The sequence below is a fragment of the Carcharhinus amblyrhynchos genome, chromosome 15 (genome assembly GCF_965287045.1).
Source record: "Carcharhinus amblyrhynchos chromosome 15, sCarAmb.v2.hapA, whole genome shotgun sequence".
Taxonomy (NCBI): Eukaryota; Metazoa; Chordata; class Chondrichthyes; order Carcharhiniformes; family Carcharhinidae; genus Carcharhinus; species Carcharhinus amblyrhynchos.
In genome coordinates, this window is record NC_137338.1 from 62770132 (window position 1) to 62792813 (window position 22682).

At 43.3% G+C, this 22682-nt stretch overlaps 1 protein-coding gene across 4 annotated transcripts in view; it reads left to right on the forward strand.

Moving 5' to 3' along the window:
- Positions 1 to 22682, forward strand: part of nhsa (Nance-Horan syndrome a (congenital cataracts and dental anomalies)) — a 482186-nt gene that overhangs the window by 434086 nt on the left and 25418 nt on the right. The gene's annotated exons all lie outside the window — the stretch shown is intronic.

Below are 22682 nucleotides of genomic sequence, written 5' to 3' on the forward strand. Positions count from 1 at the left end.
TTATACCTTAGATAGTTTCAGCCACACACTAACAATCCAGTTACAGCTCAGGTAATGTTATTACACACTGAAACGATGCAGTTACCGCTCAGAGAGTGCAACCCGCACACTGTCACAATGCTGTTACAGCTCTGATCATGTTACTTACACACTGTAAAGATGTAAAGTTATAGCTCAGATAGTACCACCCACACAGTGTAACAATGCAGTTACAGCTCAGATAGCATCACCCACACACTACCAATGCAGTCACAGCTCAGGGTCATGCACACACTGTAGCAATGCAGTTACAGCTCAGATAATGTCATCCACACACTGTAACAATGCAGTTACAGCTCAGGTCATGTTACTCACACACTGTAACAATGCAGTTACAATTCAGCTAATGTCACCCACACAATGTAACAATCCAGTTACAGCTCAGATATGTCACCTACACACTGTAGCAATGCAGCTACAGCTTAGATTGTGTCAAGCATACACTGTAACAATGCAGTTATAGTTTTGTTAGGGACACCCACACACTGTGAAAGTGCTTTTACAGCTCAGTTCATTTTATTCACACACTGTCACCCAAATACAGTAACAATGCGCTTGCAGCTCAGAGAGTAATATCCACATAATATAACAATGCAGTTACAGCTCAGATAACATCACCCACACACTTCAACAATGCAATTACAGCTCAGATAGCATCAGTCACATACTGTAACAATGCAGTTACAGCTCAGATCATATTACTCTCACATGGTAATGATAGACAGATCAGATAGTGTCACCCACACAATGTAACAAAGCAGTCACACCTCAGCTACTTCACCCACACACTGTAACAACGCAATTACAGCTCAGAGATTGTTATCCACACAAAATAACAATGCAGTTACAGCTCAGATAGTGTCACCCACACACCGTTCCAGTGCTGTTACAGCTCAGACAATGTCATGCACACACTGTAACAATGCAGTTACGGCTCAGAAAGTATCACAGACACATTGTAAAAATGCAGTTACAGTTCTGATAGCGTCATCCACAGAGAGTGTTATCCACACAATATAACAATGCAGTTACTGCTCAGATAATGTTATCCGTACACTGCAACAATACAGTTGCATCTTAGATGGTGTCATGCACACACTGTAACAATGCAGTTACAGCTCCCATCATGTTACTCACACACTGTAACAATGCAGTTACAGTTCAAATAGAGTCACTCACGCACTGTAACAGTGCAGTTACAGCTCAGATCATGTTACTCAAACACTGTAACACTGAAGTTTACAGCTCGGAAAGAGTCAGCCACACACTGTAACAATGCAGTTACTGCTCAGATAGTCTCACCCAACACTGTAACAATGCAGTCGCATCTCAGAGAGTGTGACTCATACATTGTAACGATGCAGTTACAGCTCAGATACTGTCATCCACACATTGTAACAATGCAGTTGCAGCTCTGTTGGTGCCACCCACACTCTGTAACAATGTAGTTATAGCTCAGAGCATGTTACTCACAAACTATAATAATGCAGCTATGGCTCTGATAGTGTCAACCCACACACTGTAACAGTTGAGTTACAGCTCAGGTAGTGTCATCCACACTGTGACAATGCGGTTACAGCTCAGAGCATGTTACTCACAAACTGTAACAATGCAGCTACAGCTTTGATAGTGTCACTTACGCACTGTAACAGTTGAGTTACAGCTCAGATAGTGTCACCAGCACACTATAGCAATGCAATGACAGCTCAGATAATATCATCCACACTGTGTAACGATGCAGTTACAGCTTAGAGAATGTTACCCACATGCTGTAACAATGCAGTTAAATCTCACATCATCTTACTGACACACTGTAACAATGCAGTTACAGCTCAGATCATGTTACTCATACACTAACAATGCAGTTGCAGCTCAGATAGTGTCACCCACACACTGTAACAATGCAGTTACAGCTCATATCATGTTACTCACACACTGGATCAATGCAGTTACTGCTCAGAGTGTCACCCACACACTGTAACAATGTAGTTACAGCTCAGACAGTATCATTCACTCACTGTAAAACTGCAGTTACAGCTCAGATCATGTTATTTTATTCCCTGAAATTATTATGCCTCAGCTCAGGCATTAGTGTAACTAAGGAGAAGAATTGCTGCGCCAGCATTCTCTGTGAATTCTGAGAAGAGGTGATGAGTTTTGTACAGCCAATTTGTGAATTCTGAATCCATTAAAATTACAAATGGGAAATCACATTTAGGATTTGCCATCAATTTGTGTGGGAAGCGCTGAAGTAAAAAATCTCCCATTCAATTTCTTGCAAGTGAACATCACTGATAAGTACCATCCCTTCATGTCCAATCCCTGCAAGTATGATTGGCTTCTCAGTTGACGGCTCAAAAAAAGTCAGTCAGTCATATTGGCAACTGCTGGTTGAAGACTTTCCTCAGTCTGAACATGTTTGGAGTTGTAACCGGAGAATTGCAGAAATAATGATCACACTCCAATGCTTCAGTTATTCAGAAAAAAACTTTACTGCTCTATGACACTGGAGCATGAACAATACATTGTTAGTCAAGTGATCAAATGCACAGAAATGTGGATTGTCCACAATGATATGTGCTCTCCTTTCCCTGACCGATATTTTTCCAATAAGTATTTTGTGACTAACTCATCCATGTCTTTCTCTTTGAGTATGCCTTTATTTAGACTCACATGATAGTCAATAAATGTGGGAGTTTTTATCTTTTTTAGGCGCTCACTCTACACGTAGTTCTTTTGACCTGCACAATGCAAGAGAAGGGATTCTTGTTATGCTTAATGGGGTTAGTTCATTCTGTACCCAGGAATACAGAGTTAAAATGAGTGCTGATGTAGAAGGATTACCAGGAAAATTAAAATGGTTACAGAGTTAGGTGGCACAGTGGTTAACATTGCTGCCTCACAGTGCCAGGGACCCAGGTTCAATTCAAAGCTTGGCTCACTGTCTGTGCGGAGTCTGCACATTTTCCCTGTGTCTGCGTGGGTTTCCTCCAGGTGTTCCAGTTTGCTCCCACTGTCCATAGATGTGCAGGTTAGGTGCATTAGCCATGCTAAATTCTCCCTCAGTGTACCTGAACAGGCACCAGAGTGTGGTGACTCGGGGATTTGCACAGTAACTTTATTGCAGTGTGAATGCAAGCCTACTTGTGACGAGTAAATAAACTTTAAAAAATTGAGAAAAGGAAAAGGACACAGAAAATAAGGATATGAAAGCTTCTTTCTGAACTGCCAGTGAATCAATGCTTCATTGATGTCCAGCTTCAGAATGCTTAAATATGCCACTTCACTTCCAGCAAGGAAACACTTTGCCAATGTCTTGCTCAAATATGCTGTGAAGTGTGATTGGACAATTACCTGAATTGTTTGGCTCCTGGGGTTGTAGGCTTTCCTCCTAGTGATCAGTTGGGCTCTCTCTTTTCGTTTGAAGTCTCCAACCAATAATTGGTTGGAACTTCTTTCTTTGAGCGCAGTACAAATCTCCACAGCGTTCAAACTCTTCGACCTTTTTTCAAGAGATGGTATTAGTTTGCTATCTTGACAAGCCATACTATCCAGCGAAGCTTCTCTTAACAATACCTAATTATATCCTGTGACCTTTCTTGAAGCCATGATCTGAATCTGCACAGAAAGTTGCCCATTTGTCCTTCATTTTCGCCAGTAATTTTCCATTTACAATGAACACAGTAAATTTGACAACCCAGATATTTTCTCAAACAACACATTCAAATTCAAACGCCCAACATCTTGCAACTTGATGTCCTTGAAGATGATTGCAATTAAACACGTGTAGAGATTATTTCCAAAACTTTTGTCAAATAAATTGAGTTTATAAGTCTCCTTTATGCAGTTACGATGTATTTAAGAACAAAGAAAACAGGAACAAGCCCATCGGTCCTCCAACCCTGCACCGATCATGATGCCCAAACTACACCGAAAAGAACCTCTGTCCTTACTTTGTCCACATCCCTCTATTCCCTCCCTATTCACGTACCCACCCAAATGCCTCTTAAATGTTGCCAAAGCGCTTGCTTCCACCACCTCCTCTGGCAGCACATTCCAGGCACCCACCACGCACCATTTCCGCTGCATATCTCCTTTAAGCTTTCCCCCTCTCACTGTGAACCTGTGCCCCCTTGTAACTGACACTCCCATCCTGGGAAAAGTATCTGACTATCCACCCTGTATATGCATTCATAGTTTTGTAGATCTCTGTCAGGACTCCCCTCAGCCTCTGTCTTTCCAGTGAAAAGAATCCTAGTTTATTCAACCTCCCCTCATAGCCAATGCCCTCGAGACCAAGCAGCATCCTGGTGAACCTCCTTTGCACGCTCGCCAAAGCTTCCGTGTCCTTCTGGTGGTGTGGTGACCAGAGGTGCATGCAATACTCCAAATCTGGCCTAACCAAGGTTTTATGTAGCAGCAACATGATTTCCCAGCTGTTGTATTCAAATAAATAGCCAAACTCTGGATAAAACATCTACCATTCCGTTTTTCCTTATTGTAATGTGAACAGCATTTGAACTGAATGGTTGTCATATCATCTGCAGTGAAACAAATGGAGAATCGGATCTGGAATTTCTCCAAAACATTTTGGATTATGCTCTGCATACATCACTGTCCCTCTTGTATTTACTGGAAATGTATATTTCAAACTGTTGAAGATCCAAGACAAAGCTTAACGCTTCTTTTTCAACTGTGGAATACTTCCGTTGACAAGGGTTAAGTTTTATTGAGAAATAACTGACTGGGCACTCCATGTTAACATCATCATCTTATAACAATACAACTCCTACGTCGTATCTCTGGCATCAATCTTGAATGGCGAGTTGAAATTTGGAGCAGCTAACACAGGCTCATTTATTAAGGCAGTCTTTAATCCCTCTGACAGTCTGACAAGATTCTGTCCTGTCACGTTTGACATTCCCCTTCACTAATTTGCTCATGGCATGGCTATTGTGCTGAAATTCAGAACAAACTTTCCTTAAATCCACACATTCCAAGGACATGCAGGATATCTCATTTGCTTTTAGGTAAGGAAAGTCCATATTGCTTGAATTTTAGCTTCCCTGGGCAATATAGACCCTATCCCATAACCAGTCCCACATAAGTGACCTTGGCAAATACACTTTTCGCTAAATATGTCACCGCATCAGCTTTCTGCAGTCTCTCAAATATTGCACTGAGGTGTTTCACGTGGTCTTCCCAATTGTCACTGTAGACCAATAAATTGTTGAGAGACAACACAGTTTGGTAGTCCATAATAATATCTCCCATTATTCAGTAGGATAAAAATCAATTTTCATTATGGCATTTGTTTTAGGGTGCTTTATGGAAGATTTCAATGCAAAATCTTTGGTGCCAATACCACAACTGCTTTCACTGAGTTCAATAATATCAGGTATTTACTAAAAGAATGAAGCCACAATGTTCACAGTTTAAACTAAAAGAATTTTAATCTACAAATATTGAAGAACATGATTACTAATAACTGTGCTCTCTCTTGAGTAGATAGTTATATTAAAAATATTAAAAGTACAATGAACACAGTTGATCATACCCTAAACCAAAATTTTAAACTGAAGCTTCCTTTACACCTATTTAACTTACCATTTCTCCTGACCCCCAAAAAACTTAAATTATTATCAGAAATTGGAAGATTAGTGACTTGGTCTAAATACTGTTCCAAAGATTTGTTGAGGGCTAATATTTCTTGAGTTTTTCGCTTACTTCTGAAAAGGTTGTCCCTTCAAATTTCTTCCAACAATCCCATGGTTTTAGACTCCCAGTTCAACACAGGCATCAGTGGCATCCTAAGCATAGCTTCCCAAGTCAGAAGGCTCCTGGTTCTAATGTTCTTTAATTCTGGAGTCTTACATTTAAGAGCTTTCTCTTTCTGTCTTCTCAGCATGGCTATCATAGAAGTCAAAGTGATTGTTAATAGAGTTTTTTTCAGTTATCAAGTGTTTTATACCCTTTTAACCAGCACAAAATATTTCAACTGAATTCTGCTTCAATAAGATATTCCCTACAACCAGCTTGTTCTAAAACTAAAACTAAACTGCTCAAAGATAGAACCACACCCAACCGAGCCCATAATTGACCTGTTGTGGCCCTTTTGCTTTACTATTATTTGTCTCCCATGTAGCTTGGTCACATGATCAGTTACTGGAAACAAGAAGTTTTTTTAAACAAGAAATCATCTTCCAGAAAAGCCTAGTTCTTAAAGGGACAATTATTCCAAAATAGTATATATGCTTTTCCACAAAAGCACATGGGCCATCACAATTATTGTCCCTTATTGTTAATTTTCCAGAAAAATATGCCATTGGAACTGAAGATCACCTGATCTCAATTCAAAGCCTTCTAAAACTCTGAAGTTTTTGGTTTGTGTAATATCAGTGTTGTTTCCCTAGTTAGCCTTTGATTTTTCTCACAGCTTGGTGAGGCTTATTTTGGAAAAAAACGGTATAACAGTTGTTTTCTCAGTCCAGGTAATTTCATTGTGAAACACAGTGGGTGTGTATTGTTAATATTTTGCTCTGAATTAATTTATAAGCATTTTTTATATGGCCTGCAGTGATATTATTAGATAACTGGCTCAACACCTTCATTTTAAATGGATTGCTTTAATTAAAATAATGGGTGGAATGGTGCAGTAAGCATGAACTAATATGCCCTCTGGGATCATGAGATTTAATACTGAGAAAATGTGGTCCAATGCTGGAACCAGGTGTACACTCTCTGTACGGGTTTGCTATCTAGTTCCTGGACTCAGTCCATGTTGAATGAGTGCTCGAGAAATTTCATGGACTCAGAGTATGCTTTTATATGCCCTCTCATTAATTCAGAGTAAAGGCAATCAATGGTCCACACTCAAATCATGAGTACAGAGTAGAAGGACAATTAATGAATATACTCGCGTTCCCAGTACAGAGTAAAGACAATTGATGATCACACTCACATCATCATAGAGTCTTAGAAAAGTTACAACAGCAAAGAAGGCTATGCCAGGCCGAGGCCACTTAGGTGCCCTTTCTATTCCCATCTTTCTGTAGCTTACAGCGCCTAACGTGCAAATTCAGGTACTTTTTAAAAGAATTTAGGGTCTCTGCTTCCTCCACCAACTCGGGCAGAGAATTTCAGACATCTATCACCCTCTGCATAAAAAGGTTCTCCCTCATGTCCCCTCTACCCCTGCTGACATTTGTCTTGAATCCACGTCCCCTGGTTCTAGAATTCTCCACCAAGGAAAATAATTTTATCCCGCCCACTCTGTCTCTTTCCCTCATAATTTTGCACACCTCTATCAAGTCACCCACTCAGCCTTCTTTGTTCCAAGGAAAATAACCCCGATCTATCCAATCTGCCCTCGTAGCTACATTTTTCTAGCCCTGGCAACATTCTTGTAAACCTCCTCCAGAACAATTACATTCTTCGTGCAATATGGCAGAACTGCACACAATACTCCAATTGTGGCCTCACCAGTGTTTTATACAATTTCAACATTATATCTTTACTTTTATATTTTATACCTCTGCCAGAATACTCCATGTGCCTTCTTTACAACCTTGTCTACTTGAACTGCTGCCTGTGTACTTGTACACCAAAATCTCTCAGTTCATCTGTCCCTCTTGGTATGTTCCTATTTATTGTGTATTCCCTATAACCGTTTGATCTCCCTAAATTCATTACCTCACACTTCTCTGTGTTAAAATCCATCTGCCACTTTACTGCCCATTCCACCAACCCATCGATCTATTTTTATAGATTATAGTTATCCTCTATACTATCCAGTACTTGGCCAATCTTTGTGTCATCTGCAAATTTTCCAACTGTGCCCCTCACATTCACATCCAAATTATTAATATATAACACAAACAGTCAAGGTCCTAACACTGAACCCTATGGAACACCACCTGAAACAACTTGCCAATCACAAGGGCATCCATCAACCATTACAGTATCCTTCCTGTTACTAAGCCAACTTTTGATCCAGTTTCCACATTAACCTGTGTCCCATGGGCTTTTACTTGTTTTGACCAATCTGCCTTGTGGGACCTCGTCAAACGCCTTGTTAAAGTCCACGTACACAACATCCACTGCACAACCTTCATCAATACTTCCTGTCGCTTTCTCAAAGAATGCAATCAAGTTTGTGAGGCAAGACCTTCCTTTAACAAATCCATGCGGACCATCCCTAACAGGTGCATGCCTTTCTATGTGACAGCTATTCCTGTCCCGAATCCTAATCCTAGAATCTATTGATTCAACCAATTTACCCTCCACCAATGTAAGACTAACTGGCCTATAATTATTTGGCAATTCCATCAATCCCTTTTTAAACAAGGGAACTATATTTGCATTTGCCCAGCTCTCTGGTACTTCCCCTGTATGTACTGAGATATCATCGTTCGAGCATCCGCTATCTACTTCCTGACCTCCATAAGCAGCCTTGGAAACAATCATCTGGCCCTGGCGACTTATCAACTTTCAATAATTCCAACCTTTCGAGTGCTTCCTCTCTCTTTATGATTATCCTGACCAATATCTCAAGGTGTTCCTCCCTCTCCTTCGCAAAAATGGAGACAAATTTTTTTTTAAAACACCTTCCCACAGCACCAACATCTGCACACAGGTTTCCTTCTTCATTTCTGATAGGCCCCACCTTTTTCCTTAACTCACCTTTTACCATTAATGTATTGGTAAAACATCTTGGGTTTTCTTTAACTTGGTCATTTTTTTTCATGCCATCTCTTTGATTTCCTTATATCCTTTTTAACTTTGTCCCTGCATTTCCTATATTCCTCGAGGCTATCTGCAGTGCTTTGTTCTTTGTGCCTATTCTACGCTTTCTGTTTGACCATCAGTATAGTGGAAGGAAATAATCACTGATCATACTCGCATCACCAGTACAGTGTTGCAGGCAATTGATAATCACACCATGAAGGTTGGCAGGTACTGTGTAGATTGGTAGGTAATTCTCTCTATGTTGGCAGCTGCTCTTTCCACTTACAGATGTGTGAAAACAGTGGGGGAGCATAATGTTAGTTTGGGCTTAATGTCAAGGTGTCCTGCACCGAGCCTGAGAGAATCAAGAGTTTTACCAAGCATGCTCAGAGGAAAAGACAGAACCTAAGCTTGTTATTTTGGGGACAAGATTTACCCATGGCTGTGGAACCGCTTGCAAAGGCCTACATAACTGGTGCAATGTAAAATCCCAATTTTGGACACTTATCTTTGGACTACATCCGAATGTTATTGCCATATTAGTCGGAGCTAGGTGCTGGGATGATTGTGGCATATCCCATGCTGCATAATATTGGCATTAAAAAACATATCCTCGTGACTGCCAAGAACAGCTGCAGGAAGGCTGCTCTCTGAAAAAGGATGAAAGGGAATATCAATCCCCTTTAGCCAGTCGTCAGAGCTAAACAGATGTCACGGGTATCAAGCAGCATGTTTTTCTCTTGATGTCTGTGTACACCCCTTTCTGCAAATGGAAAAGCATCAAACATGTAATTTAACCAACTCCCATTTTGGTGGTGAATGATTGAATGCTGCATTTGTTTCCAAAATTTTGTTTTATAATAACTTGCAGTAAACGTGAGGCTGTTTCAACATTTGATGAGCAGTACATGGGGAATAAATTTAACATTGTGGTGCCTCCATGCATTTTGTGAATGAGTGCACCAAGTTTTTTTTTCCATTTCCTGTATTGTTCTAGAGTAGGCGTGGTGGCACAGTGGTTAGCACTGCTGCCTTACAGCACCAGGGACCTGGTTCAATTCCGGCCTTGGGTCACTATCTATGTGGAGTTTGCACGTTGTCACCGTGTCTATGTGTGTTTCCTCCGGGTGCCCTGGTTTTCTCCCACAGTCCAAAGATGCGCGGGTTAGGTTGATTGGCCATGCTAAATTGTGCCTTAGTGTCCGGGGGATTAGCAGAGTGAAAATGTGGGGTTACGAAGATAGGGTCTGGATGGGATTGTTCTCAATGCAGACTCGATGGGCCGAATGGTCTCCTGCACTGTAGGGATTCTGTGATTGGTAGACTAATTCTCCCAGATGGAAGTGGATTGTGCTAGTTTATTACATTACCAGATTGTCTGCAAAACTTTTTATACATCATTTACACATATTAGGATCAAACATTGTTACATTTTTGTGCAATTTCCATTTGAAAGTTCTGACCCCTTTAGATTTTACGATAGGCATATCAATGCAAGCATAACATCAATGGCAATGCTTCAAACTCTAACCCCTCTATCATGTCAGACAGGAGGAAAACAAAACATGTCCCCAGATTTGTACTGTGCCAAAGTAATAAAGAATTTGGACAAATTAAAGGGAATTCAGTCCAAATTCAAAGACATGTTGTCTGTGGATTTTCTTCAGCTTTTGCTGTTCTCGCTTCGCCAGAAGTGGTGAGTCCTGCTTAGAAACAATTCCTGGGGACACTGGCAACTCTCTGGTACTGCGGAAATCTGAAATAAAAACTGCTAATGCTGAAACCCTTGGCCGCTCAGGCGGCATCTGTAGAGAGGGAAACAGAGTCAATGGCTGGAATTTTACCTCCTCGATCCGCCACGGAAACCAGAGTGGGCGAGGGGCAGACATTGGGAAGATCTGTTGACCTCGGGTGGGATTTTATGGTTTTGGGACAAGTGAGACTGTAAAATCGCACCCAGTGTCTCAGATCAATAAGTTTGTTATTGATCTGAGCTGTTTGTTTTTGAAGCAAGTACAAAACTAGGATATGGGATTAATAGGAAAGAACAAAGATTGCGATTGGTGCCAGTGAATCCCGACAGTGCAGAAGGAGATCATTTGGCCCGTCAAGTCTGTGCCAACTCTCCAAGAGAGCATCCCATCCAGACCCATTCTCATGACCCAACACGTTACCTTGGCTAATCCACCTAACTTACATGTTCTTGGACACTAAGGGGCAATTTAGCATGTCCAATCCACCTAACCTTGGAGTGTGGGAGCAAACCGGAGCACCTGGAGGAAACCCAGGTAGACACAGAGAGAATGTGCAAACTCCACACAGATAGTGACCCAAGCCCAGAATTGAACCGATATTGCAGAGAGACAGCAGTGCTAAACCACTGTACCACCATGCCCCGATGAGGGCAGGAGTGATTAAATGACAATGGAATGTGCAAAACCCTTATTAATCATGGATAATGATTCCAAAGAAAAATGGTGATTGATTGTGTTGTTGCCAAGCAGTCAGGATCTTATTTGAAGCTTGCTAAATAACCCAAGTGTATATAGAAGGGTGGCATTGTGGCACAGTGGTTGGCACTGCTGCCTCACAGTGCCAGGGATCCAAGTTCAATTCCGGCCTCGGGTGACTAAAGAACAAAGAACAACACAGCACAGGAAACAGGCCCTTTGGCCCTACAAGCCCACGCCGCCATTTTAACACGTTTTTGGATTGTGGGAGGAAACCGGAGCACCCGGGGAAAACCCACGCAAGCACGGGGAGAATGTGCAAAATCCCACAGACACTGACCCAAGTCGGAGATCCAACCCAGGTCCATGTATCTGCACAGCAAACGGTGATAGTCACTGAGCTGTCGTGTTGCCCGTCAGCTGGTCCAGTTTAAGCGTACACTAATGACGTGAAGCACTAGGCAACTCTCGAAGCAACATCCAAGAGCAGCCCTCGCACAACCCACCGCGCGTATGCTTATGTGTGGAGTTCACACGTGTGGGTTTCCTCCGGGTGCTCCGGTTTCCTTCCACACTCCAAAGACACGTGGGTTAGGTTGACTGACCATGCCAAATTAGTGTTGGGGGATTAGCGGGGGTAAATACGTAGGTAATAAAGCCTGGGTGGGCTTGTTGTTGGTGCCGGCTCAGTTGGCCAAGTGGCCTCTTTCTGCACTGAAGAGATTCTTTGATGTATGAAATTAATCAAACAATGTAATCTTCAGAGCAGAAATAGTGACATGTAATCGTTACTGTCAGAACTTGAAAGACCAATTATGGCAAGTACACACCTGGGTCACTTCTCTGACCCTAAAGGTTACATTCATGATTACAGACCATGAGCATAGCAATATCTAATTAGGATCTATACTATTATTGTTGCACAGTTATCTTTGTAACAATACAAATTCAGCACCCATCGCAGTTATAAATAGGGTGCATAACCTTCAGATTAGAAATGATGGTTTAAAATAGAGACAAAGGCCGCGATTCTCCCATCACGACCCACAACTTGTCTGGCGGGTCGCAGTGGGAAATGTGTGTCACCGGCCTTATACCAGGATTTGCACATGTGCCGGGAACGCACGCGCGTCTCCCAGAGCCCGGGTAACAGTCGCCGGTCAGACCACACTGGAAACCAGCGGGAAGGCAGGTAGTAATTTGAATCTTTTAAAAATGTATTTTAAATATATTTTATATCTAATTATTGGGAACTTTCAGGTCCCGATTGAATCTCCCACCCCTCCAGGAGCACTTTATTCCTGCAGGATTTACACCAGCTCCCATATTCGGGAAACTAGAAGGAGAGCCCGCTGGGGGCAATCGGGGGCCCCCCCCCCCACGGGTATGGTGTCCCCTGGGCATGGGCACGCTGGCAGTGCCAGCCTGTGCCCCTGACACTGCCCAAGGGGCAAGGTGCCCATGCCCAGGGGGCACCTTGGCACTGTCCCCCAAGCATCTGACAATGCTAAGAGTGTTAGGGGCGTATTGTAGGCGGTCCTAGGGGCGATTGGTTGGGGGTGGGGGGGGGGGTCTCGCTGCAACTCTGCACAGGGATCAGTCTGGGCTGGAGGGAGGCCAGCACCCGAGTAGGGGGAGGGAGGGGATCTGCCGAGGGAGGCCCGCCTCCGGAGGTCTCTGACCCCGAGGGGGGGGGGTGGGGGTCAGCGACAGGAGTGGGGGGGGTCTACTGGGGTGAAGAGGGTGGGGGATCGCCAATGCTGGGTGGGGGGAATGAAGGGGAAAGGTGGGTTATGCATTGGGATGCTCCAGGAAGGTGGGGGGGGGCTTAGGGCTGGCCTGGGAATTGTTGTGCAGTCGGCCTGGGGTGGGGGTGCCGGAAGGACAGCACTGTGGGGGTCCCAGGCTGGTCAGCGATTGAGCTGGCCAGCAAACAGAGAGCATGAGCGGAGTTCCAGAATACAAAGAACAACACAGCCTGGGAAACAGGCCCTTCGGCCTAACAAGCCTGCGCCGCCATTTTAACATTACAAGTCCCCTCTCCACCCATGCCCCTTGTCTATGCTTATGGCATTCCACATTGAGGGAAGACTAATTTAGGGACAATTTGTTACACCAAACAGCCAGAATGTCAGATTCCGGCGTGAATAAACCCCACCCCCCCCCGGGTTTTTAATGATACTCATGACTGGGAGCTCTGCAGTGCGCAGAGTGCGGAGGTTCGGGTGAGAAGTTGAACTGACAAAACAGTCGGGATCTAGAACGGTTTTCCCGCCAATTCAATGCTTTTGGGAGAATCGCGGCCAGAATGTCACAGGACGTATTCCTGACCAATATGAGACAAATGTGTCTAGGGCGGTGGATAGAGGAGAGCCGGTGGATGTGGTCTTTCTGGATTTTCAGAAGGCGTTTGATAAGGTACCTCACAAGAGGTTACTGCAGAAGGTCAGAGGACATGGAGTTGGGGGTAGGGTGTTAGCGTGGATAGAGGATTGGTTGTCAAATAGGAGGCAGAGAGTGGGGGTCAATGGGTGCTATTCGGATTGGCGGTTGGTGACTAGTGGGGTGCCCCAGGGGTCGGTGCTGGGGCCTCAGCTATTTACCATTTATATAGATGATCTGGAGGAGGGAACCGAGTGTAGGGTGTCGAAATTTGCTGATGACACCAAGATTGGGGGAAAGGCAAATTGTGCGGAGGGTGTGGAGAGTCTGCAGAAGGATCTAGATAGGCTGGGCGAATGGGCCAGGAAATGGCAAATGGAATTTAACGTTGGCAAGTGTGAAGTGGTCCACTTTGGTAGGAAGAATGGTAGGAAGGACTATTACTTACGGGGCGAAAAACTGCAGCAGGCGACGGTGCAGAGGGACCTCGGGGTCCTTGTGCATGAGTCGCAAAAACCCAGCCTGCAGGTGCAGCAGGTGGTCAGGAAGGCGAATGGGATGCTGGCCTTCATAGCGAGGGGGATTGAATATAAAAGTAGGGAGGTCTTGCTGCAGCTGTATAGGGCATTGGTGAGGCCGCAGCTGGAGTACTGTGTGCAGTTTTGGGCGCCGCACATGCGCAAGGATATTTTGGCCTTGGAGGGAGTGCAGAGGAGGTTTACTAGGCTGATACCGGAGTTGAGGGGGTTGAGCTATGAGGAGAGGCTGAATAAACTAGGCTTGTACTCGTTAGAGTTTAGAAGAATGAGGGGAGATCTCATTGAGACGTATAAGATGATGAATGGGATGGATAGGATAGAGGTGGAAAGACTCTTCCCGCTCAAAAAAGACAGTAGGACTAGGGGGCACAGCCTCAAGATAAAGGGGGGGCGGTTCAGAACGGAGTTGAGGAGGAACTTCTTCACTCAAAGGGTGGTGAATCTCTGGAATTCTCTGCCCGTTGAAGTGGTGGAGGCTGCCTCGCTAAATATTTTTAAGAAGCGGGTTGATGGGTTCTTGATAAGAGAGGGGATTAAGGGTTATGGGGAGAGGGCGGGTAAGTGGAACTGAGCCACGACAGATCAGCCATGATCTTATTGAATGGCGGGGCAGGCTCGAAGGGCCAGATGGCCTACTCCTGCTCCTATTTCTTACGTTCTTATGTTCTTATGTTCTTAAATCCTCTTGTCAGAACCTCCTCCTGCTATTGAAGGCAAGAGGAAGTGGAACTACAATTTGTACGGATAAAGCAGAGTTTTGTGATGGAGTGGGAATTCTGCGTGACGAATTGGTTTCCTGTATATTTGCTGGCTGTGATGGAATCTTCCGGAATGATTCAATTCACGGCACCCCAAGCTCTGTTTAAGTTTCTGCTGATATTAATAGTATTCGGAAAAGAAGTATTGAGGCAGTGAGTTCAAATATCTTGAATGACTTGCCTCATGGCCCTGAAGACAGAAATTTTGTCGTGTCAATTCTGATAATACACTGGCAGTTTTTCAGAGCTGTACACAGTAACAACAGTTGAACGATGTGCTTGGGAGGTTGACCAGGTAGTTTTTTTCTTTAAGATGTGATGGTGTCATTATTTGGCAGCTTAATAGTACTGAACCACCAGAGAAAAAAAATGACAAAACAAACTTTTTTTGGATAAAAGATTATTCTTTAGGCCGTGCTGAAACTGATACTCCCCAACTAATTCTTGCTGCTTTGAGATACTTTGGGACTCCCAACCTGATACATAGCAGGTTTAGATACATTTTCTGTGGAGACGTGAATTGATCAATGGCATTGAAGGAAATTAGCCACATGGTAGACCCATGGCTAATCGTAGCTTATGTAATCATAAGCTGTTCCCTCTTGCACTATTTTTTGAGAATAAAGTTACCAAATAGAAGGAGCAGTGAAGTCTTAGCCATAAGGTCAACAGAGGACCCATTGTAGATAACTGAATTTAGTTTCATTTGGAATCACACTGATTATTTTGCAGGCTCGGTAGAAAGAATAGTTTATCTTGACAAAACAGACCCTCTTTGTCTCACTACAGAATGAAACATCTATGCAAGAAGATAAACGTGTTTAAAAATCCAGGCTATAGCTAATTACTCCCCACGGCATCCTTAATGTGCACCCCTCAAAGGGCATTGCCAAAGAAGAAAATAGCAGCCTTCACACACAAAAAAAGACTGGTCACTATAGTGATGACACTGCATTAAGCATGAATCCTGGACAGCTCTCGCGCCAGTCACAAGGGCAAACTCCTGACTGAGGAAGGAATGTGGGTAAACACCGCTCATATTCCACAGTAGGGTTGTCAGTTTTGCTGAATTTTTCATCATCCCATCAGTCTCTTCCTGTTAAGAGATAAAACGTTTTGCTGGGCACAAAAGAGAGCAATAATGGGAGTGGAAGAAGTGAGGCCTGCCACAGAAAAGCACACAGCGAGCAGGCGGTGAGTCAGGGTGTGTCAGATCAAAGGAGGGATTGTGTGAAGTTCATGGTCCATTCTCCATTTTGTGGAGGTGTTGTTTCCCAGAGGACAAGCACAAACCCTGACCCAATTGTGCCCAAATCTGCTTTGTTTGGTTGGGTCCAAGTGAAGAACTGCTCACTTCGAGCTTCCCGGCACCTTACAATAGTTGAAAACACTTGAAAACAAAGTCTGACTGCAGTCTATATATCTGTATGGCTCACTCCCTTTAGGCTAACTTAATGTGACTAATTTTCTTTGTGTTTATGGTTGCTAAGAATACTTAACAGGAGTAAACATAGGATATGCATTTGAGTAACCAATCTGCTATAGAAGAGAGAGGCACTGATTTCATAAGTTAGGTTGGTTATTTCAGGCGTTTGCTGAGTGATATTTACACTGGCTCTGTTCCAGTAGTTTGACAGACAGTTAACAGCCTGGCATTTACAGTAGTGAGAAATGGATTGTGGAACTATTCATTAAAGAATGGGCTACTGAACAAGTCACTGGGGACTTTTGTTAGATGTATAGAGACTTCACAGATACAAACTTCAGTGCCAGGCAATTCAGGACATTTGTCTCTGACACTGATACTTTTAGGTTTTTTTCGAATCAAATCAATGCAGCTGGTAACCAAACTGTGAGTGACTTGTTAATTCCTGTTCTAAAACACAGGAGGAACCGAGATAAACCATTATAGATTAATCTAGCATTCAATTCATCAGACAAGGAGTTTATTCAAAGAGTGGGACAAATAGAAGTTTGTTGTATTTTTTCCGAAATGAAATGTTCAATGCAATTGACTGATATTGGTTAAAAATGTCGGGCGCGATCTTAGCGGCTCGCCACACCGATTGATCTGTACGGCAAGCTGGCAAGATAGGATGAGAGGCAAAAAATGGGGTTTGCAACCCAGTTTCTCACCTCTCGCGGTCTTGCTGGCCCCATTTTGCCAATGAAATCAGCCTCACCCCCTTCCTGGGCACGAGGCTGATTTAAATATTAATGACATGTTTTACGTGTCATCAATGAGTCCCAAACTACCGTCTGGGCTCACTCACTTTGCCCCTTCGCCAGTCCTCACTAGCGAGCTTCACAAATGGTCCCCACCAATGGGACCAGACGTGATGGCATCCCCAAGCTATTGATGCCCTCCGGTGATCCGGGACAGGGCTGGACAGTGGCCATGGGGCAGTTCCAGCCTGGTGTTCCAGCAGTGCCAAGGGGGTAGGCCTAAGGGGGCAAGGCCTGATTGAGGGGGGGGGAGGTGGCAGGGGTTGGAAGGGGAGAACACTGCAGGGGGGGAGGATCGATCGGGGGTGTGGGGGTGGCAATCAGCTGGGACAACGATCGGGGTTAGGAACAATTGAGGTTCGGGGAAAGTCCATGGGGAGGAAAGTGACAGATCTCCCACTGTCCACGTTGTGTCCAGTACACTGGGAGACTGGGGTACCTGTGCAATAGCGCCCCCAGAGCTCAGCAGCTGGCTTCCGTGTATCTCCTTAACCAATCAGGTTGTGACATTAACAACACAAGAACCAAGAAAGAAGTGCAAGTTAACGCGAGTGAATTCTGTGCTGAATGAGCTACAGAAAGTGAATTGAAGAAAGGGAAATAAAGATTAGATTAACAGAGAGAAGGAGACAGAGAAAACATGTTTTCAAAAAAATTAATTTTCAAATGCTTCTTAAAATCTCCAACAACAATTAAGCCTGAAGGATTGAAGCTCTGCATTTGTAATTGTTAATTTTCAGTGCCAGAGAGGTTGACTGGAAGTAGCCGCATGGTTAAAAATGTACTTAACCTTAAAATGACTTGGCTTAACTTTCTGTGATGGTTTATTTGGTGTCTACTGTGCAGTGCAGGCACTTCACACCATTTAAATAGGGAGCCAGAGAGCAAGATGCCATTTCACACAGCTAACACTGGTGCAACCCATCTCAGAAGGCAGGTTTCCAATTTAACTGAGCCTGTGCCCCTGCCAGAAGTTACACATGAATAACGTTGAGCTTGGTGAGCCTTGCCATTATTCTAACAGCAGATTTTGGGCCAGTTTTATGAATTCTGTTTAATCTGAATACAGTACAAGTGAGCTTGGATGGGCAATAATATTTACATGGGACCTGTGAACTGGCGTTTAACATTTATTTATCGGTGTCACAAGTAGGCTTACATTAACACTGCAATGAAGTTACTGTGAAAACCTCCTAGTCGCCGCACTAGCACCTCTTCAGGTACACTGAGCAAGAATTTAGTATGGCCAATGCACCTGAGCAGCACATCTTTCGGACTGTGGGAGGAAATCGGAGCACCCAGAGGAAACCCACAGAGACAAAGGGAAAATGTGCAGATTCCGCAGACAGGAACCTAACAGGAATCGAACTTAGGTGCCTAGTGCTATGAGGCAGCAGTGCTTACCACCTTGCTATTGGAAAGGCAGCAATTGAGTAGAATCTGCCTCATCTTTCATAAAATAAATCCAGTGCATCAGTCTTTGTGGCATTAAATTATTTATTTTATCATTTGATTATTATGTATTTATATAGTGCTTTTCACAACTTCGGGATGTGCCTTAGTGCTTTTATTGCCAATTGTTTATTTTTGAAGTTTAGTCACTAGGATAACCTTTCAATAAAGTTTATCCCTCCAGCACAGCAGAGCTTTAAATAGAGAGGGATTATCTTTCATTACCTCAGCAGACCCTCTTGTTTATTCCTAAGTTATTCACTTCCAGTGCATTCTTTGTGGTGACTTGGTCACAGTTCTTATTGGATGGAATTCTCTCAAGCTCCCGCACCATGTTCAATGGCAGGCATGATGGGAGAATATGGCGGGAGGCCCAGAAATCGGTTTCACACCAGCGTGAATTTAGCGGGAGCTTACTCTGGTCCCCAACATGGTTGGAAAACCCTCTAGAAGCCGGCATGAACCTCATTTGCTTCCTGTTAATGGGATTTAAATAAAGCCATCTGCACACCCCCATTCCCAATACCTGATTCTCTGTGGTACCTGTAGGAAAACACTCCAGCGTGAAACATGGTTGGAACAATATGACACGCTGATGTTGGGACTCACCTCAATAATGCCTGGAGCTCCCTCTGGAGTTCAGGATGGAGTCCATCCCCATAACTCTGGACCCTGGCACACCACAGCACTGGGTTAGCCGTGCATTAGTTAGGTGCTCTGGAGGTGAGTCCATCCTCCAGCCTCTTCAATCTTAGGAGGTCCATCTTCCAGACTCAAGTGTTCCTGGAGATCTATCTTTACTTTGGGTGGTTTGCTTTCCTTTTTCAATGGTGGGTCAGTGAGGTTGAATGCCTTTTCAATATGGTGGCCGATTACAATAGCCTGCACTTCCCTCCCCATCACACAGTACAGCAAGAAACACTCGTGTGCATTATCAATGAGGTGGGGGCTGCAGCAGGAAACGCTCCATGTTCCTGAGCCCGGCGCAACACTTAATCTCAAAATGGGAGAATTTCGCCCTTAGAAACAGTAGCTTGGTAATACAGAACATGAATGTTGCTTAAAAAGAGATTTGTTGCCAAAGCTTACACTCATCAGGACAAATGAAAGAATGCCAAATTTCAAAGGCTCACAATACTTTATGCCACAGGAGAAAAGGTTACTGATTAGTTGGCAAGTCGACTCTGATTGGCCGAGGCATTGCCATGGAAAAAGTAAAGGGGAACTAAAGGCTCGTCAAGCCCTTGCGCAATTCAAAAGGTGCATTGATGAATATATTCCTTTTGTTAGCAGTGACTGGTTCCTGCCTATGAATGTACGTCTAGCCAGCATAAACAAGTGGGCGGCATGGTAGCACAGTGGTTAGCACTGCTGCCTCTCAGCTCCAGGGACTTGGGTTCGATTCCTAGCTTGGGTCACTGTCTGTGTGGAGTTTGCACATTCTCCCTGTGTCTGCGTGGGTTTCCTCCGGGTGCTCCAGTTTCCTCCCACAGTCCAAAGATGAGTGGGTTAAGTAAAATGGCCCTGCTAAATTGCCCCTCAATGTCCTGGGATGTGTAGTTTAGAGCAATGAGTAGAGTAAATACGTGGGATTACAGGGATAGGGCCTGGTTGGGATTGTTGTCAGTGCAGACTCGGTAGGCCAAATGTTTCTGCACTGTAGGGTTTCTATGATAAAAAACTTCTATGAAGTCAGGTTACAAGCTTGATTATTTTAAATTGGCTATTAGTTATCTATTAGCGTATTTAGGGTTGCTTGTGGTAATATAACATTGTATATGAATTTCAATGAATGTGTGATGCCAGGGTAGGTAGGCTGTGTGTCCCAATGATTAGCTGATTAAATCAAACAGCATACTCCTTCAGTTGTTCACAATAGACAGAGTACAGACTTAACTCAACCAAACTGTGGTTGCAAAATCCAAAATAAAACATTAGTTGTTAGGTGTGATTCTGTGATCAGACAGCACTTATTGAACATTTCTGAGTTACACTAAAAACCTTATTAAGATGATCAAGCTTGAAATGCAGCTCATTTACTAGAAGCAACATACATCTATGTACAGGAACTCATTCTCTGCAAATGAAAGGAACTTGTTCAAACTTTGCAACCTTTTTGAATTACCTGGGATTTTTGGGATCCCTCCGTTATAAACCCATTGCTTTCTCTGTGACAATACCTCAGCCAGTCAGAGTCTGCTTGCCAACCAATCGACACCCTTTTCTTCTGCCGTATAAAGTGTTATAATTATTTGAAATTTGGCATTCTTGCATTTGTCAAGAAGAATTCTATGTTAGGACTTTATTCCCTGGAGTGTAGAAGAATGAGGGGAGATTTGATAGAGGTGTATAAGATATTGATGGGTATAGATAGAGTGAATGCAAGCAGGCTTTTTCCACTGAGGCTAGGGGAGAAAAAAACTAGAGGACATGGGTTAAGGGTGAAGGGGGTAAAGTTTAAAGGAAATATCAGGGGGGAGTTCTTCACACAGAGAGTGGTGGGAGTGTGGAATGAGCTGCCAGATGAAGTGGTAAATGCGGGCTCACTTTTAACATTTAAGAAAAATTTGGACAGGTACGTGGATATGAGGGGTGCGGAGGGATATGGTCCAGGTGCAGGTCAGTGGGACGAGGCAGAAAAATGGTTCGGCACAGCCAAGAAGGGCCAAAGGGCCTGTTTCTGTGCTCTTGTGTTCTATGGTTCTAAGATGAAAAGCTTCAGCAACATGTCTCTCTTTTCAGCAATATTTGAGAAATGTAGAAATTATACAAAGCTGTCTTAAGAGGTGAAAAATCCAATATAATTTAACCAATGTTACATTACACTATACATCTTAAAATCATTTCCATTTATTAGTTCTTCTAAATAAGCAACAAAAGTAGTCATGAAACAGCTTTTTTTCCATTTTATTATTGCAGTATGGGTCAAATATCCTTTATCCATGCAGCCAAAAACAGAACACATCCAAAAACAGAGCACTTTTTGAATGGCTATGTTATTAATTTGTATGTCAATAACGCAATGTAGTACTATATTGTAGATATAATGAGTATTAATAGGCAAGATATAGGTTGTGCAAGAGTTGGCCAATGGAGAAACAAGCCAGTGTTTGTAATCTAGGCTTATGCTATCGTAATGCAAGTAGGCCTAGGCTTCCAGTATGTATGGTAGACCCAAAAACTGAAAATATCTGAACGCCAAAATGCAATTGGCCCCAATGTTTGGAAAAAGGATACTCAGCCTGTAGTATTTATCTCAAAATCTAGTGATTGGTCTTGTGTTATCAATATTAATTGCAGCCTTCAGCATATTCAATGAAGCTGTCTAAATATCTTTTTTTTCACTTTTCTCTTTCTTTTCACTTTTCTCTTTCATTTTGACCATTTCACTCACTGACTAACCTCTCACAGAGTTACTAAGTGTGTGTCATGCTTCAGTTTGAGATTCCTCTGCTTTGTTGCAATTTAAAGGAGCATTGTTTCATGGAGAAGTGGTAAACCTTTCCATTTGATCTGGAAGAAAGTTGGGCACGTTATTACATTATTGCCCCCAAACCCCAGTAAATGGCTAGTAAGTGCACTAGTCAGTTATTGCACAGTCAAAAACAGGAAAATCCCACCTGGGTCTGAGCAGTGATATTAGCTGGGTTGGGGTTAATGGAGTCACAATTGGATCTTGGGACAGGAAAATTCAGCTGGTGTTCCCACTCTTGATTGTTATCCAGCGATGCCCATTGTAAAGTTTGTCAGTCTTAGAGCAATGAGGGCAGAATCGAGCTCAGCTTAATGCTGTTTGGGATCAAAGAGGCTGTTGACTCTGTCTATTTCTCCATCCTTGAAATATGTGCAATCCGATGTACCAGAGGGTTGTAAGCATCTGTGGAAGCAGATCCAAATATATGTCAGCTCTTTCAGGAGATGAGGGAGAAAATGAGCTAGAAGGGAATTTTGTCCAACGTAGCCTGATTTGCACCATTGCATAATGTGCTTGCAAAGAAAGTAGGAAAGGTTTGCCAAACATATTTTCATGGGAGGGTTCTACTTTGCTTTGTTCTTTCATGTAATGTTCTTGCTGTTATTCAGATACACCGTCATTACCAAATTGTTAT